Source organism: Macrotis lagotis, chromosome 5 (genome assembly GCF_037893015.1).
Source record: "Macrotis lagotis isolate mMagLag1 chromosome 5, bilby.v1.9.chrom.fasta, whole genome shotgun sequence".
Taxonomy (NCBI): domain Eukaryota; kingdom Metazoa; phylum Chordata; class Mammalia; order Peramelemorphia; family Peramelidae; genus Macrotis; species Macrotis lagotis.
Genome location: NC_133662.1, coordinates 73,037,245 through 73,053,814, shown reverse-complemented (window position 1 = coordinate 73,053,814; position 16,570 = coordinate 73,037,245). Strand labels below are relative to the sequence as shown.

Genomic DNA, 16,570 nt, shown 5'->3' with positions numbered 1-16,570 from the left:
GTACCACTCTCTTAAACCTAGGTTGCCCTTTAAATTTCCAAAAAAATAGAACTAAATCCTGTTCTTTTGTGACCACTTAAGAAATGATTGCTGACTGACAATAACTGACAAAAATTAGTAGAACTAAAAGTCAAATATTAGCTTTTCCACTAACTAGTTTTATGACTTTGTTTAAGTCACTTAATCTTTTCTGGGTGATAGAAACCTAGTAAGCAATCCAATTCTTAGCTGTATTTTTAGCAGTTAAGATAGATTTCACTGCATAAAGAAAGGTCTTAAAAAGAATTTGATCAGTTATTTCTCTTTTCTCAAGCCCTGGACTTAAATTCTAAAAAGGACATTGGCTAGTTTTTAAAGAAAAAAATTTACAGTAGATTTTTGCTAACAACTACTGTTACTTCTGCAATAAATACATATTTATTAATTCTATATCCCATCAGAGTTTTCATATTGTTAGGTTCATTCCTTGAAACTTAATAAATGCATACAATCTTTGTTTCAGTCAGATGAGTCAGAAAGTTGTTTACTAATGGTTCCCAGGAATAAGTGGGTCAAAAAAAAAAAGCTCTGTATTTGTTTCTGTAAACCCAGTTTTTCTAATTCTTAGGTTTATTGCATTGATAAATTTTCTATCCTTGAAATATTTTTTCTACCCTGGGAATAGCTGTGGAAGATCAGAAAAAAAACCATTCACTGTTTTTAATCTACTTAATTGTTGGCCATTGTCTTTATAATGAAAAATACACCAGATTCAAAATCATATCCATGAGAAGTGTGTGTGCTACTGAAAAATGTACCCATGGGTCACAAAATGTGGATGCTTATCTCTTTCCCAGAGCAGTTAATGAAGAGATGGCCCCATGATAACTCCATGAGAAAATGTTCCATTTAAAATACTCAATTTGTATGTTCTTCAGGTGAAATCCATTAGTGAGTAATAAATACCTTTTTTTCTAAATAGCCTATGGAATCATTAGACTCTCAGGCTTCAAGGCAGAATTCTCAATGCACCCTCTTGCACACAGAAGTTTTTTAAAACTAAGTGAAATCATGAATTTAAAATTTCAAGTAAAATAATAATAGTTAAACTTAATATGCCTATTAAATATTTTGAAAAAGTGTTATGTGTGCAATATAATTTAATCCTTTCAACAATCCTGAGAAATAGATATTGTTATTATTCCCATTTTCAGATAAGGACATCAAGGATGAGAAATGTTAAGAGACTTGCCTAGCTAGTGAGATCATACACCTAGTAAGTGTCTGAGTCAACATTTCAATTTGGGCTTTCCTAACCTAAGTCTGCCTCTACACAAGCATTGTCTACTGCCACGCAAGTGAAAGGATCAATATCAGACTATGAATGGAATGTCTTATTGGCACAGAATCTAAAAACTTCAATGGAAATCCATCCTCTGATTCACAGGACTCAGTTTTGGAAAACTGAATCTCAGAATCTCAATAAACATCCTTGAAGATAAAACTTAATTTGTCATGACAGATAGTTATGGTAGTTTGCCAATGGATATCTTTATGATTCAATAAGCATTATAATGTGTAAGGTTGGAGTCAAAACCACTCCACTCCATTTTAGGCTGAATATGTTTCAAACAATCCATCAATCAAAAGACCTTAGACTAGGTGTGAAAATTCTTTAAAAGCCATTTGATGAAGTGAAATACTGTCAGACAAAAGATCTGTTCCAACTGGCTCTGATTTCTATTCCTAACTAAAAGTAGCATTATTTAGAATTGGAAACTTTTCAGGAAATTGGAGTGTATGGTTTTCCAGCATCCCACCAAGGAGAAATTTCCTGGGGCAAGGAAGAGGAAAGAAGAGCTCTCACCTTTGTCTAGGTCTTTTCCTCCCACCTCTTTACCTGGAGAAGGATCTTTTAGCTTCAAATGTTTCGGATGATGCTGGTCTTCCTATCAATGTCCTAAATTATTTTGTGGGATCAGCTAGTGACATTGAATCAAGACTGGAGTGGACTCATGAATCTATAAGGATCTTTGCAGGGAGACTACAACATTATTAGGAAGAACTGCTTGAACATTCTTCAAATGGGAGGACAGGATTTCCAGCAAGCTGTGTGTTGCCCTTTTGCCACAAGTCCTCTCTACTCTTGAGCCTTCTTTCCTTCATATTCCATATTTACTGGTAGGTACAAATATTTAATATCACTTTCTAAAAGTCATTTAATGCTGCTTAATTAAATTGCTTTTGAAATGAAAATCTTGGAGAGAAAGCACATTGGTGGGGACTTCAGTCTATGGCATTACAGATTTACCCCAAAGTTTTATATATAGCTTCAGTCTCTTTGGAACCAACTTATTAGCAAGACTGGATATTAGAATAAGGATACCCGTACCTTAAATAGGATACAGTTGCTTGGACCCCCTTGAAGGTTGGAGGGAATTTATTTCCTCTGAAATTGTTTTGCTTATCATGGTAGAGATTTAGATGACTTTGTTCTTCTGAGCTCTAGCAGATTGTCTGAATGCTCACTCTGATGGATGTCCAACAGACCAAGCTATGGGTTATTTTTAGAAGATTGTGAAATGACCATAAGTGAGTGACTGACAATATAGGGAAAAGAACAGTTTAGTTGAAGTCAGATGGGGTTTGAATTCTTGTTATATCTTAGGCAGGTCACTTAATTTCATGGAGTCTTAGTTGTCTTACTTAGAAAGAAAGGACTGGACAAGAAGGGCTCTGAAGTCCCTATCCACTCTAAAATTTTCATCCATAATGTGAGTACTAGGGAGAAAGGCAACACTTTTTTATTTAATTAGTTTTAGAAACCAGATGTCCCTTCTCTTTCTTTTGTGTTTCTTTTGTTTTTGTTTAGAGTTTCTTTGAGGATAACTTGTGAGACCAGAGATAGCAAAATATCCCTTTAGTTGTTTGGATTCATTCCTAGCATAAATAACTCAAAACAGTCCCAGATGCCTTTAAAAAGGGGGAGATAAGTATTTTTCAGGAGTCTTCCAAGGTAAAAACAGATCAAAACCAATGAACTAAAGAAACTTCTCCAGTCCTCTTATTTCAAGCTTCAAAAAGCAAAAGAATAAATAACATTATCTTAAAGGAAAAAAAGCCTTAAGGATCCATGGTCAGTATTCCAAAAGCAATTTGGAGATGTGAAGGATTCAGAATGACCTCATGGCTGCAAACTTAGGAAAGGTTGTTTGGAGTAGTAAATTCATATAAATTATAGTTTAATAAGTCAAATAATTTTAAATTCACTAAAACAGACTCTCAACCATTTTGTATGGAAAGATACTTTTCTGATGTTAAAAATGTCACATGCTTATACATAATATTAGAGAATCTGATGACAAAAATTGGTGTGAATTCAGTTATGTTTTAAAAAGAATTTGTACTTTAATAATCATAGCAACATATATATATATATATGCACTTGAAAATGTTCATATAATTTATCTATCTATCTATCTATATCTATGTATCTATGTATCTATCTATCTATGTATCTATGTATCTATCTATCTATCTTTAACTCTAGGTATCATCTTTCATTTGGACATAGCCAATGCAAAAATTTGCTTTGTTTGATTACAGCTATCTATAATAGGAGTTTTTTTTTTCATTTTCTATTGGGAGGTGGAGGGAGGAAGAGAGAGACAGAAGATTTTTGTTGATTAAAAATAAAATTTAATTAAAAATATATGTGTGCTCACACACACACACACACAAACCTCCCCACCCCTTATAGGAAGGGTGGTACTCTATCCAAAAGAATGTAAATTTTTATACTTTTGAATATGGTAAGGTATCTCTGGGTTTACAAGCCCCAAATCATTCTGGTTATCATCAATTGGCCACCAATAGTTTTGTTTGGGTCCTGATTAAGTTATATGTAAATTGTAATTGTTTCGGTTTTGTCAACAAACCCTTAGATCTTCCCCTCCCATATTGATTTTTTTTTTTGGACTAGGTTTAAGAGGCTCACCTCTCCTTCCTTTTTTTTCTTACCTAGCCTTAATCACCCAATGGGCCTTGCCTCAGTCAAACTGAGAACTGTTAAAGATTCTGCCTTAAAAAGGACAAAGTCTCTCATTATGTCCTGGGCCATCACCAGTCATCCTGATCCATGTATAGTTTCATAGGATAAAGTGAGACTGATGACTTTGCACACTCCTCCTTCACTTAAATCCAATTCAGTTGTAGTCATGGCATCAACTCCCTGAAGTTTGATCCTCTTTGAGGATGAAGGACATACTTACTCACACATATAGTTATGGGTGTCATCATTCAGGCCACAGAAGACCTGTTAGTGTTTGTATGCTTTGGACCCTTTGCAATAACAATTTGCCCAACACAGATCTAAAATTTAAAATGGGGGAATTGTTATATTGGGGGAACTGCCTGTTAATCTTAATACATTTTTCCTGTTTTTTTTCAACAGATAAGCATTTATAAGACCCCTACTAATAGTATCTAAAGAATTAGCCTCAGAGTCAGGAAAACCTTGGTTTAAGTCCTACTTCATACACATGCAGGTTCTGTGATCTTGAGCAAATCATTTAACTTCTCAGTGTCCCAGGGAATTATTACATATGGAAGGTGATCTGCTTTGGTGGATGGATTTTCCACATTGGAATTTCCCTATAACTGTGAAATAATAGACTTCCTTTTCTATGTGCCTGTCATTGTGCTAATGAAACAATTCTTTCTCTGAAGGAACTGATATTATTATATATACATCTATAGTTGATACAATAAGTTACCAGTCATTTTGGAATAGATAGAACTCAAGAAGGAATTTAAATAGAAAAAATGCTACTTGAACTGTGTTTTGGAGGAAGCAGAGGATTTTAAGAAGATTAAGTTGAAGAAAATGCATTCTAGGCATAGACAGTAAATACAAGGGTATGGGCATGGGAGATGGGACACCATCATTATACATTTATGGATGATGATTACTTTCAGGCTCAGTCTCCTCTAGAAGGTTGGAGAGAATTAACTTCTGAAGTTGGTAGAGATTTAAGCAACTGCTCACCAGACCTCCAGATGATTGTCTAGTTGCTCGCTCTGATGGATGTCCATCAGACCAAAGCTATGGGCTATTTTTAGATGATTGTGAAATGACAACAGTGAGTGGTTGGTATATATAGGGAAAAGAATATTTTATTAAAAGTCAGGTGGGGTTTGAATCCTTATTCTACCATATACAAGTCACTTAATTTCATGGAGTCTTAGTTGTCTTATTTATAAAATGCAAGGGTTGGACTAGAAGGACTTTGAGTCCCTATCCACTCTAAAATTTTCATCCATAATATGATAGGGGTGGGAATTGGGGTCTCTATAAGAAGCAATGATAAAGACATTTTCACTGTGCCATATTGATGTTGTTATTGTTTAACTTTCATTCTCAAAGGGGACCATGATATCAGAAAGGTGTTATCATGACTTGCAAGTGAGTTGGATTTAAGTGAGTCAGGGCTATGCAAAGTCACCAGCCTCACTTTCTTCTCCAGAGGCATGGTGTCTAGTGGGATGATACAGATCAGGAGGACTAGAGATGGCCTTCGCTACAATGGGAGAACTTTGTCTTGCAGATTAGGTGATTTAGAGTAAGAGGCAAAAAAGTTTTGAAATGTATGTGGGACAATAGTGGGAAATGTTTTAAATGTAAAATAGAGAAAATTCTATTAGATCTTTGAGGCAATTTGGAGTCCCTAGAGTTTATTGAATGCATGGGTATGTGAGGCATGAATGAAGAGGGGACAATTCAGACTTGTGCTTAGGAAAATAACTTTGGCAGTTGTGTGAAGGTTAGAATGATATAGGCTAGAGTGACTTGGAATGTTGAAACCAATCAGCAGTGGAAAGGAGATGAGAAGCTGAATTAGGTTGGTAGGAAAGATGTCTGGGAAGCAGAAAACACTAAATTTAGTAGCAGATTGAACATGTAGAGTGAGAGAGAGAGAGAGAGTAAGGAGAAGGTGATATCAAGATTGTGAACTTGGGTCACTAGAATGATGATGCCCTTGACAGAAGTAGACATTTGGAAGAAGAACAAATATTCAAATGCATTTGATGGTTTGGGCTTGGGATTGGAACAAACTGTGACAGTTGCACATCATGAAATAATTATCAGAGCATGTTTACCATCGTTTGGAAAGAATACTCAGCAAAGATATAACACTCAGTTAGCCTTAAGTCTCCTCATTCATATGGAAGCATAGCTGATTAGGAGGGTGTTTTGGGTCATGAAGCAGTGAAAAATTTGTTAAGTCATGAAGCAGCAAGGGACTCCTTAAGAGGCTACTTTTTTAATGCTTTGTGCAACTAGAAAAATGAATTAACAACTGAAGCCTTAGTCTTCAAGACTGATCAAGCTTCAGGGATGATTTATCTTTTAATAAAATGCTAGGTTAGCCTATATAGTAGGGACCTATATATTATCATCACAAACTGAGGAAAGGTAATACATTGTTTTGTAAAACTTTTAGGGTCTCTTGTTCAAACAATCTAACTGGAAATTGGTAATGTGCTAAGAGCTCAGAAAAGACTAGAGCTCAGGAAAATTGATGAGGTAACTATATTAGAAAATAGAAAGGAGAGAGTGTGAGAGACATAGAGAGTAAAATAGGAGAGAAGAAAAGAGATCCTCTATTATTTTTCATGTTTCAAATTTTCAAAAGTTATGGTTAATAATTACACATTAACAATATTTTAATATCAATTAAAAATTTCTAACATGTTCCTATCATTTGGAGGATGCAAGGCAGCTAGGTGATACATTGGATAAAGCGCTGGATCTAAAGTCAAGAAGACCTGAGTTCAAATTCAAACTAAGAAATTTACTAACTCTGGGACTCTGGGTAAGCCACTTAACCTCTGCCTACCTCAATTTCCTCAGTTGCAAAATGGGGAGGTAATAATAGCACCTATCTCATAGGATTTTTGCAAGGATCAAATGAGATAATATTTATAAAGCTCATAGAATAGCTTCCAGTGGGCATTTAAACATTTGTTTCTTTCCCTTCTCTTTTCTATTATATTATAGAAAATGGTATTCTAATAGTCTAATGGGTTTAAAATCTTATTAATTCGAATACTTTCTTCCTTATTGAAGACTGCAACCCACCCCCACCTGGACCTTTTCTTCTCACACAACTCTTTCATTTCTTCCTCAAAATCTGGCAAAAGCAGAGTACAGTATGTCCAATGCAGTTGAGGCCATTTGCTGGATTCAACTGAACAGTAATTCATTGGTTCATTGGTTCTCCTACCCTCTCAATTCATGACCAGCCTACCTGTTTTGTTTTGGTTTTTTTTGTTGTTGTTGTTGTTCTGGGTCATACTTTTTTGATGACATCCTTTACATTATTTTGAATAAAGATTACTCACATCTATACACAATACTGTATGCTCTCTCCACACCCCTTGCCTTTTATGTAATTTACTTCAAAATAGAGGATATAGACTTAATTCTTTGTTCAATATAGTTTTATGAATTTATTCATTATAGTGCAGTAAAGAAAATGTTATTCAGTCCTGACTAACATCCCATGCCTGGATTTGAGAGTTTTCTTGGCAAAGATACTGGAGTTGTTTGCTATTTACTTTTCCTTAGGAACTGAAGCAAACAGGGTGATTCATCCACCAGTCCACTGGGATCACATAGCTAGTAAGTGTCTGAGACTAGATTTGAACTGAGTCTTCCTGATTCTATGTTCAGCATTCTTTCCTCTGTACCATCTAGTTGCTCCCACAGTCCAGGATCTATATAAGTACAATACATGCTGATCTTCTTCTTGTCTTAAATAGTCCTCTTATAAAGTCACAGGGGACTTGTCAAAACCTGCTATATCATTATGGGGTGGCAGAAGGTAGGTAAGTGGAGAAAAAAATAAATCTCATGTTGAATAATCAAGTGGATAGTAAAAAAGAAGTACATGTACCTTATTAAATACCAAAATAGATTAAATACAGAACAGAAGTGCCTTGGGGGCAATGATTGTCTCAGTTTTGTTTTTGTATCTTTGGTAATACTTAATGTGACTCACTATATAGAGACATCAGCAGTCTGCTTTATCTTTTTATTTTGAGTTAATCTATTTTTTTTTAACATTCATCCATATGTATATGTGTATTTTTAAGTTGCAAAATTTCCTTCCACCCTCCCTTCCCATCCCACTCCCCTCAGTGGCAAGCAGTCAGGTTAGCATTGTTCGTACATATTTTTGATAAGCGTGTCTACAGATTAGTCATTTTTGGTATGAGGAATTAGTATTAAGGGAAATAAATACATGAGATAATTTTTATACAGTGTTAATCTGATTCTGAAGCATTGCTTTTGGTTTTTGTTTTTTCCTCTGGATGAGGACAGTCCTAGCTCTCTGAACTGCTGAGAGAAGCAACTTCTAACAAGGTTTATCATCTCACAATGTTATTGTTAATGTGGATATTCTCTTGGTTCTACTCCCTTTGCTCAGCCTCCGATCCTGTAAGTCATTCCATGCTTCTCTAGAGTTCGACCACTTATGGTTTCATATAGAACAATAAAATCCCATTGTATTCATGTACCATAACTTGTTTAGCCATTCCCCAATTGATGGATATCCTCTTACTTTCCAATTCTTTGCCACTAAAAAAAGAGTTGCTATTAATATATTGGAACATTTGGGACTTTTCCCCATTTTTTTATGACTCCTTTTGTATTTAGGCCTAGAATCGGAATTGCTGGTTCAAGGGAATGAACATTTATTGTTCTTTGGGAATAGTTTCCTATTGTTCTCTGAATGATTGGATCCATACACCACTCCACCATCAATACATCATCATGCTTTATCTTACATTCCAGTCATCTTCCTACTAACAGCCCTGCCATTGAACCCTCAGATCAGAGACCATGCCAGGAGAAATTAATTTCAGCTCGAGACTCTCTGAATCTAATTGGTTAGTGGCTCATCCAGTTTATTGTACCAGAGTTTCCACAATCATGCTTCTTGTTACACTCTGGGTTGTCTTGCTACCTCCTGGTTTCTACCATCCCTCTATACTCTTTTCAGTCCTTTTCATTTCTGAAACCATCTTCACATACATACTGCCCTTGCTTACTGGAAAGCATGTGTCAATCTACACAGTCATCAATAGCTTCAGTCACCATTCTTGCAACTTTCCAAATCAAAATGAACCTCTTTGACTACCATTCCACTTTATTCATGGTTCCCCCTCCCATTAGAATGTAAACTTCTTGAGCACAGGCATGTCTCAGCCTTTGTGTTTGTATTTCCTATGCTAAGTGCATAGATTTTGAAATATGGTAAGTAATTAATATGTTTATCATTCATTCACACTGCCTGGAATATGCTAGGTCCTTATTTAATGCTTATTGATTGATTACAGAAAGAGAAGGAAAATGTGTAAGTATTTGTATAGATACATCTTGAAACATAAATTATAGCATATGCCCCAGGCTCCCATGTTAACAGTGGTAGAAGCTGATTTTGTTTAAACACCAGCTTTGTTCTTGACCATTCAAGAATAGAAAGTCATTTAACTTCAAAGGACTTCAGTGTCCATATCTAAAATATGAAAGGAATGTGTTAAATCAGTGCTGTCAGAGCAAAATCAGTATTATTATGGGTAATGAGTTAGTGGTATTAGATGGATTAGTGGTGCCACTAAACTGTACATAAAAGTCCATGTGGCTCCATACTGACTCAAAAAACCCATCTTATTAAAAAGTGTATGTATTGTATTTTATTTATTTTGTGAAATGCTTTCCAATTATATTTTAAACTGGTTTCTGTGACATTCTGGGGAGTTGCCTTGCTGTTTGCAGGCCATGTGTGTTTGATACCTCTGGGCTAGGTAACCTCAAAATTCTTTTCCTGCTCAAAATTTATGATCCTCTGAGTCATGAAAATTGATTTCACTTATATGCATTGCTACTTTTATTAGTTTTTCTTTGTAAACACCATCTTTATTATTTGGCAATAAACATTTTATAAAATTAATAACCTATAGTACCTCAAAGTACAGGAAGATGCACCTGAAAAATCAAATGAAATAAATCATTTGCAGGTAAAATAATTGTCAGACCATTTATCAAAATGACTAAAATTGAAGTTAGTGTTTATACAAGATTAGCAAATCAGTTCTCTTTTTTTTTTCCTGAGTCACCAATTAAAACTAAAGTTTCCTTATTTGATTTGATGTTTCCATTTTAAACAAAGTACATACTGTTGATCATGGTGGGAGAGTGACAACATCTCCAATAACTTGGTATTTCCTTTTTAAAGGAAATTACAACCACTATTAAAAATGATAAAGCTGTAAGAACCAGGGATTGCTGTTGGTGTATCCAGTGATATTTAATATGCTCTAAAACATTCAGGAAGGACATCAAATAATGGACAACTGAGAATGACATATTGAAATTTTTTAACTTGATGTGAGAGACTTCATCATTCAGCATTAATATGTACAAAGCAATTTCCTTTCCTTAAAACTAGTTATTAAGGCAATACATGGGGGAATTGCAATTTTTTTAAAAGAAAAAACACGAGGTGTGTTAGAGTGAAATGACCCATGAAAGCATGGGCAGAATCAGAACACAAAAACTGGTTCAGTGTATTCATATAACTCAATAGAGTTGCCAATGCAGCTTATTTGATTAGGGGAGGAGAATGATTCAGTAGAATTGCCTAATAGGAGAAGTACACCAAGTTTCCTTCCCCCTTACCTCTTGGACTTATTCAACTGACCTTTTGAATTCTAGAAGAGGGAATGCAGTAATGGACTATTGGAAGGTGGTATAAATATAAATGTTAGAAATATATTTGGCTTGCTGATTTTTTCATACTTTTATTTATATCTACTCAATCAATTATCAGCTGTTTAGGTAAGCAATACACTCAGGAAAAGTTGTTTTGTTGATGATTGCTTAGTTCTGTACTCTGTTAGACTCTGAGGCTATGTGAGCTATGGGCCAAGAATTAGATTTGGAGTCAGCGGAAAGAGGTTTCTGGTGCTAGCTCTGTAAATTATTACCTTCCTGACCTCAGTCAAATCATCTCATGTCTCTGGGCCTCCATTCCCTCATCTGTAAAATGGACTGGAGAAGGAAATAGAAGACTACTCTAGTATCTTTGCCAAGAAACCCCAAATGAGGCCACAACCTGTCAGACAACTGAAAAATGATGACAGCAAACAACAAATCAATGAGGTGTCCTAAAAGTCCTAATGAACAGGAAGTGCAAACACAAACATATTCATATACATACACACCTACATCTATAATTAGATATGTTTAAATGTCTATGTACATGTATCTAATCTGCATACATGTAGATATATGAGTATATATGTATATGTATGTGAATATGTATGTTCACATTAAAGTGGAATGTTAAAAAGTCTTAATGAGCAAGAATATAATGGGTATGTATATACATATATATATATACAGAGAAACCTATGTATATGCACATACATTATATATGCATGTGTATTTGTATTGTGTGTATCCCTACATGAATAAGTGCATTATTAATATAAATTAATTTAATTGGGTCAGCTAGGTGGTTCAGTGGATAGAGCACTGGCCCTGAAGTCTGGAGGACCTGAGTTCAAATACAGCCTCAGACACTTAATCATTATCTAGCTGTGTGGCCTTGGGCAAGTCACTTAATCCCATTGCCTTAAAAAAATTAAAAACAATGAGAAACAATAAATTAATTTAAATTAATTTAAAACATTGCCCCAAGACTTTTGAGACACCCATATTCAGCTTTTAAGTATTCTTTTTACTCACTTGTCATGATGTGGGAACTTCTTCATTCTCTTGCACCTGGTGTTGAACATACCTTTGTCTTTCAACATTCATACATTTTGGGAACTTCTCTTTGCTCTTGTTAAATTTAAGAATATCCATATTATGGGGAGGCTAGGTGGTGTAGTGGATGAAGTACCCGCCTTGGAGTCAGGAGTACCTGGATTCAAATCCGGTCTCAGACACTTAATAATTACCTAGCTGTGTGGCCTTGGGCAAGCCATTTAACCCCATTTGCCTTGCAAAAATCTAAAAAAAAACCAAAACAAAAAAAAAAACAAAACAAAGAATATCTATATTATTACAAATAGACTTTGGGTAGAAGGTATTAAAGTCATTATATCTCTTTTTTTAGACTTTAGATTATAAGTTCCACTTGTTTTCTACCATCTGCTGTGGAATCTTAAAAAATATTAAAACAGATTTGGATAGATATTGACAAACACTAAAAGTTTAGTATTTAATAAATAAGAAAAACAAACTTTAAAAGAAACATTTTCTTGTAAATTAATTTTCCTGTGAATAGTTGTATCTTTTGACTCTTTGATTTATCGAACTCATTCATTGTTTTTATCCTGTTTCCTAAACCTAGTCATGCTTGACATCCTGCCTTTCTTGTCTCTTCAGAATTGAATGCTAAGAAGTTCAGAAGTCCTCCAACTTCATCTGAAATCATACAGAGGTTGCACCTCTGATTTATGTTCTTTATGACTATGCTTCCCATTGATCCTGGGTATTATTAGAAACTTTCACTATACTTTGCTAATATGATCATTTGAAACAAAATGGGAGTAATTATACCTATTCTGATTTCTTCTAAGAGTTTTTTTTTTTGGTGAAGGAACAAAGTGGTATAATCAATAAGAAAGTGAAAAATCATAAGATATACTCCTTTTCTTATTCCTTTCATTTTCCTCTTCTACCTCTTCTTATTTCTCCCTGTCCTTTTCTTTCTCTTCTTTCTCCTCCCCCTCCTTCACCAAAGTGTATTATGATTTATTCATTTTTTCACAAATTTTTCAATAAGCATCCATTAAATAGTAGTGTTGGAGATATAAAAGATAGGTATAACACTTTTCTTAGGAAGCTTACAATCTAATAGGTAGAAAATCTATGGGTCTAAAAGGTGGAGAAAGCAGAAGTAGGAAAGGGGAGAGTTTAGGGAAGATGTAATAAATACAAAGGAAACATTTGGGAGTAAATCCTTTAAGAAATTCAAGAATAATAGATCCCTTTCAGTTGGGAAGTTCAGGGAGTAGAAATATAGATTTAGAAATCATATGGACAGAGGTAATAATTGAAACAGTGGTAGAATATGACATCACCAAGGGAATGTAGAGGGCCATAGATAGACAACTTGGGATATTCCTTTGAAGGGGAAAAATGACATGACAGCAGGGGAAACAATGGAAGGGTCAAAAAATGTAATAGAAATAATCAAATCAAATCAAATAATCAAAAAAATGTACTAGAAATAATCAAAAACAAGGAGGATTTGTTACCAAGCAGGAGACTTTGGGTCAAAAGTTTCAAATGTTACAGAAGATCAAGGACATAATAGACATATTATATATAGACATAATGACAATAGAAGAAAAATAAATTTTATTAGATTTTAAAATTGAACCTGTGATTTCCTTAAGGAAACTCCTGCTGTTAATATAGACATCTGTTCTACAATTTTGTAAAGAATACCAGAAAGTCAAGAGTTTAGCAAAATCATAATGCTTTATATAAATGTTAGCTGTGGTTGTTATTACTATTACCACCTCAAGTCTTTTTCATGTAATTTCTCTTCTCATGTAAATATGAGAATATTAATCATTCTGCTCATCTTCTAGTTAAGGAATCAGAAGTGGATCAGTGGGTCTGAAATTTCTCATTCTTGTATGAATTTCCTCTCACTTTTTTTTTAGGTTTTTGCAAGGCAAATAGGGTTAAGTGGCTTGGCCAAGGCCACACAGCTAGGTAATTATTAAGTGTCTGAGACCGGATTTGAACCCAGGTACTCCTGACTCCAAGGCCGGTACTTCGTCCACTACGCCACCTAGCTGCCCCTCCTCTCACTTTCGATGCAAAAAAATTCACACCTAATTTATCTTACTATCAGATATCTAAGCCAATAAGAATACCTAAGTATGCTAGGTAGGTGTCATGTAATTGAAGTTACTAACCTTCACAAGTCACTTCCTTAAAGGGAAGATATGCAGTTGGGAAGATGAATTAAATGAAACAGTTCTTTATCTCTTAATATATGAAGGCACCACCTGGTATACTATTCCCTTGTCAGGAATACAAAATAAAAAGCAACTTGGTCTCTGTCTTCAATGTGCCAAGGTAAGTAGATGTTTAAAGGGAGAAAATTAATGACAAAACTAATCAAATTAAGATAGTGCTTGATCTCCTACTCTCTTCCCCTTCACTTTTCTAATAACATTCTTAATTACATTTTCTGCATCACATTAAATGCGCAAACATTATTTAATTTTTGTCTTTTGTATGATTAGTAATTAAATCCAATTCACTTGAGAGCCAAAATATTGTCCTCCTGATGTCATTGGTTCTCTTCAAGAATGAAGGACAAACAACAACAATAGTTTATTGATATGTTTTGTACATAGTATGAATGAAGAAAATGAAAACATTTATTGCTACTTTCACTGTACAAAACATAGAACTAAGTTCTGTAAATACCTAGAATAAAGTCAGATAGTTCTTGCTATTGTCACATATAAGAGGTTTCATCTACAAGTCAGCTGGAAAGGCCCCATAGAGATTATGATATAAAGGCAGAGAGGATGGCATTCCATCATCGTTAAGTGTGATTTCCATGAATAAAACCATATCTATCTGTGATGTCAAATCTTCAATAGTATTGAGGACTGTAATGAGAACTCTCTTTTAAGGGTCTTCAGTAGCTTTGACTGCTTAGGAAATCATAGAGAACTAGGTGGAGACAGTACAGGACTGGAGGGTGAGACTATTCTTGGGAGTTTTGGTTACTAAGGTTCTCTCAGGTGGTATCTGAGGGGAGGTAGTGATTGTATTGGTTCAGGTACAGATAGCGGTTTATCCATCCTGGACCAAGCCAATTCTTATCTCTCCCTTAGGTAACTTTGTTGATTTAGTTAGGTTTCTTTCCTTGCCCCTCACTGGAAATTGGTTAACATTTGTTGGTGGTGTTGTTGGAGAAAGTGAACCCATATCTGTATAGATTGTTCCTATGGATAATAGATTTGTGGGAATTGGGGGGTTCATAGTTGGTATGTTATCAATGTTTATTCAATTTAAGTTAATTATTGTTCTGGTAATGGCAGAATATTGAGTGAGTCACCTGTGACAAATTTATGAGGTGAAATGACATGAATAGATGGGTTGCTATATACATCTTTGGAGGGAATACCCACTTCTTCACCAGCAACTCTATTGGAGAATAAAGACAATAAAAGAGACAATAGGTATGGAGGTGATTGATAGAGAAAAGACAGAAGGGAAGACCATTGAAATCTGAAGTCAGAAAACTTTTTTCAAGTACATGATCAGAAACTTCAAGCTGCAAGGGACTAAAGAAATCATCTAATCTACCTATTTACTTAGGAGAAAAATAAAATCAAGTAAAGTAAAAGTGACTTGCTTAAGGTCATTTGGTGCAATTTGCAAAGTTAGAGCTTATTAATGGAATCCCTCTTTCCTATGAGCTCTGGTGCTATGGTACCCATTACATGGAAGAACTAGGAAAGAGCAGTTAAAGTGAACTAGTATAAAATTTAGAGGCACTGGAGAATTTAGGGTGTGTAGCATCATTCATATAATTTTTAAGAACATTTGCATTCTTCCTTCTCCCCCCAAAGTAGCTTTTTGGCTCACTTGTCTTTTCATGTGACTTATCCAAAACTTGACAACCCTGTGTCATGGAGAATAATTGGATGATTGCTATATACTCTGCTCATAAAACTACTGTTTGAGAACATGCTAATAAAGAGAGTATGTTAACTTTTTTTTAAGGCTCATTTACAATGTTGGCTGGTAGACTAAGTATAAGCAGGTCTCTATGACAGTTAGTCACAGCCTTTGATATTTCCAGTGAAGAAATGCAGACTTCTTCATTCCTTATAGAATTTAAAGCTGGAAGTTCAAAGATCTACTAGTCCAATCATTTAATTTTGTTTTTGTTTATTTGCTTATTGAACTTTATTTTAATTTTGAACTTAAATACCAAATAAAATTAGCATTTGCATATACCTAATAACATTGAAAAGGGCAGTTATAAATGAAAGTATGAAGATTTATATTTCTCTTTTTATAGATGAGGAAGATGCAAAAGTTCAACAGTTTATTCAAAGAAATTAGGTAGATGGAATTTTAGCCCTGGTCTTTGGACCTTAAATCTAATGCTAATTTCATTACTTGGAAATTCCATTATATGTTATCTAATTAATAAGTAACTGCTATGTATCAGGCACTATGGTAAACCCTGGGAGTGCAAAGACAAAAATGGAAATGCCCTCTTCCTTGAAGAAGCTTATATATTATTGGGTTCTGAGTTAGAATAAAAGGTAAAATTTACATAAAGTTACTTAGCAAACCTTAGAATTATATAAATATCATCATCACTTCATCACCATTGAATCAACCAACTAGCATTTATTACATGCTTATTTTGTGTCAGACACTATGTTAAACATAGGGTACAGGTACTGAGAAAAGTACATGCAAAGCACATACAAAGTTATCCAGAGTAATTTCCCTAAGAAA

The 16,570-nt window shown here is 34.5% G+C and overlaps 1 protein-coding gene across 3 annotated transcripts in view; it reads left to right on the top strand.

Annotated features, from left to right (window-relative positions):
* TENT5A (terminal nucleotidyltransferase 5A) overlaps positions 1-16,570 on the top strand; it is a 64,614-nt gene that overhangs the window by 18,143 nt on the left and 29,901 nt on the right. For all 3 annotated transcript variants that reach the window (XR_012478617.1, XM_074237386.1, XM_074237387.1), the window contains exon 3: positions 1-16,570. This exon is cut by the window's left edge and continues 15,655 nt beyond it; it is cut by the window's right edge. The gene's annotated coding sequence lies outside the window, so the exon portion shown is untranslated.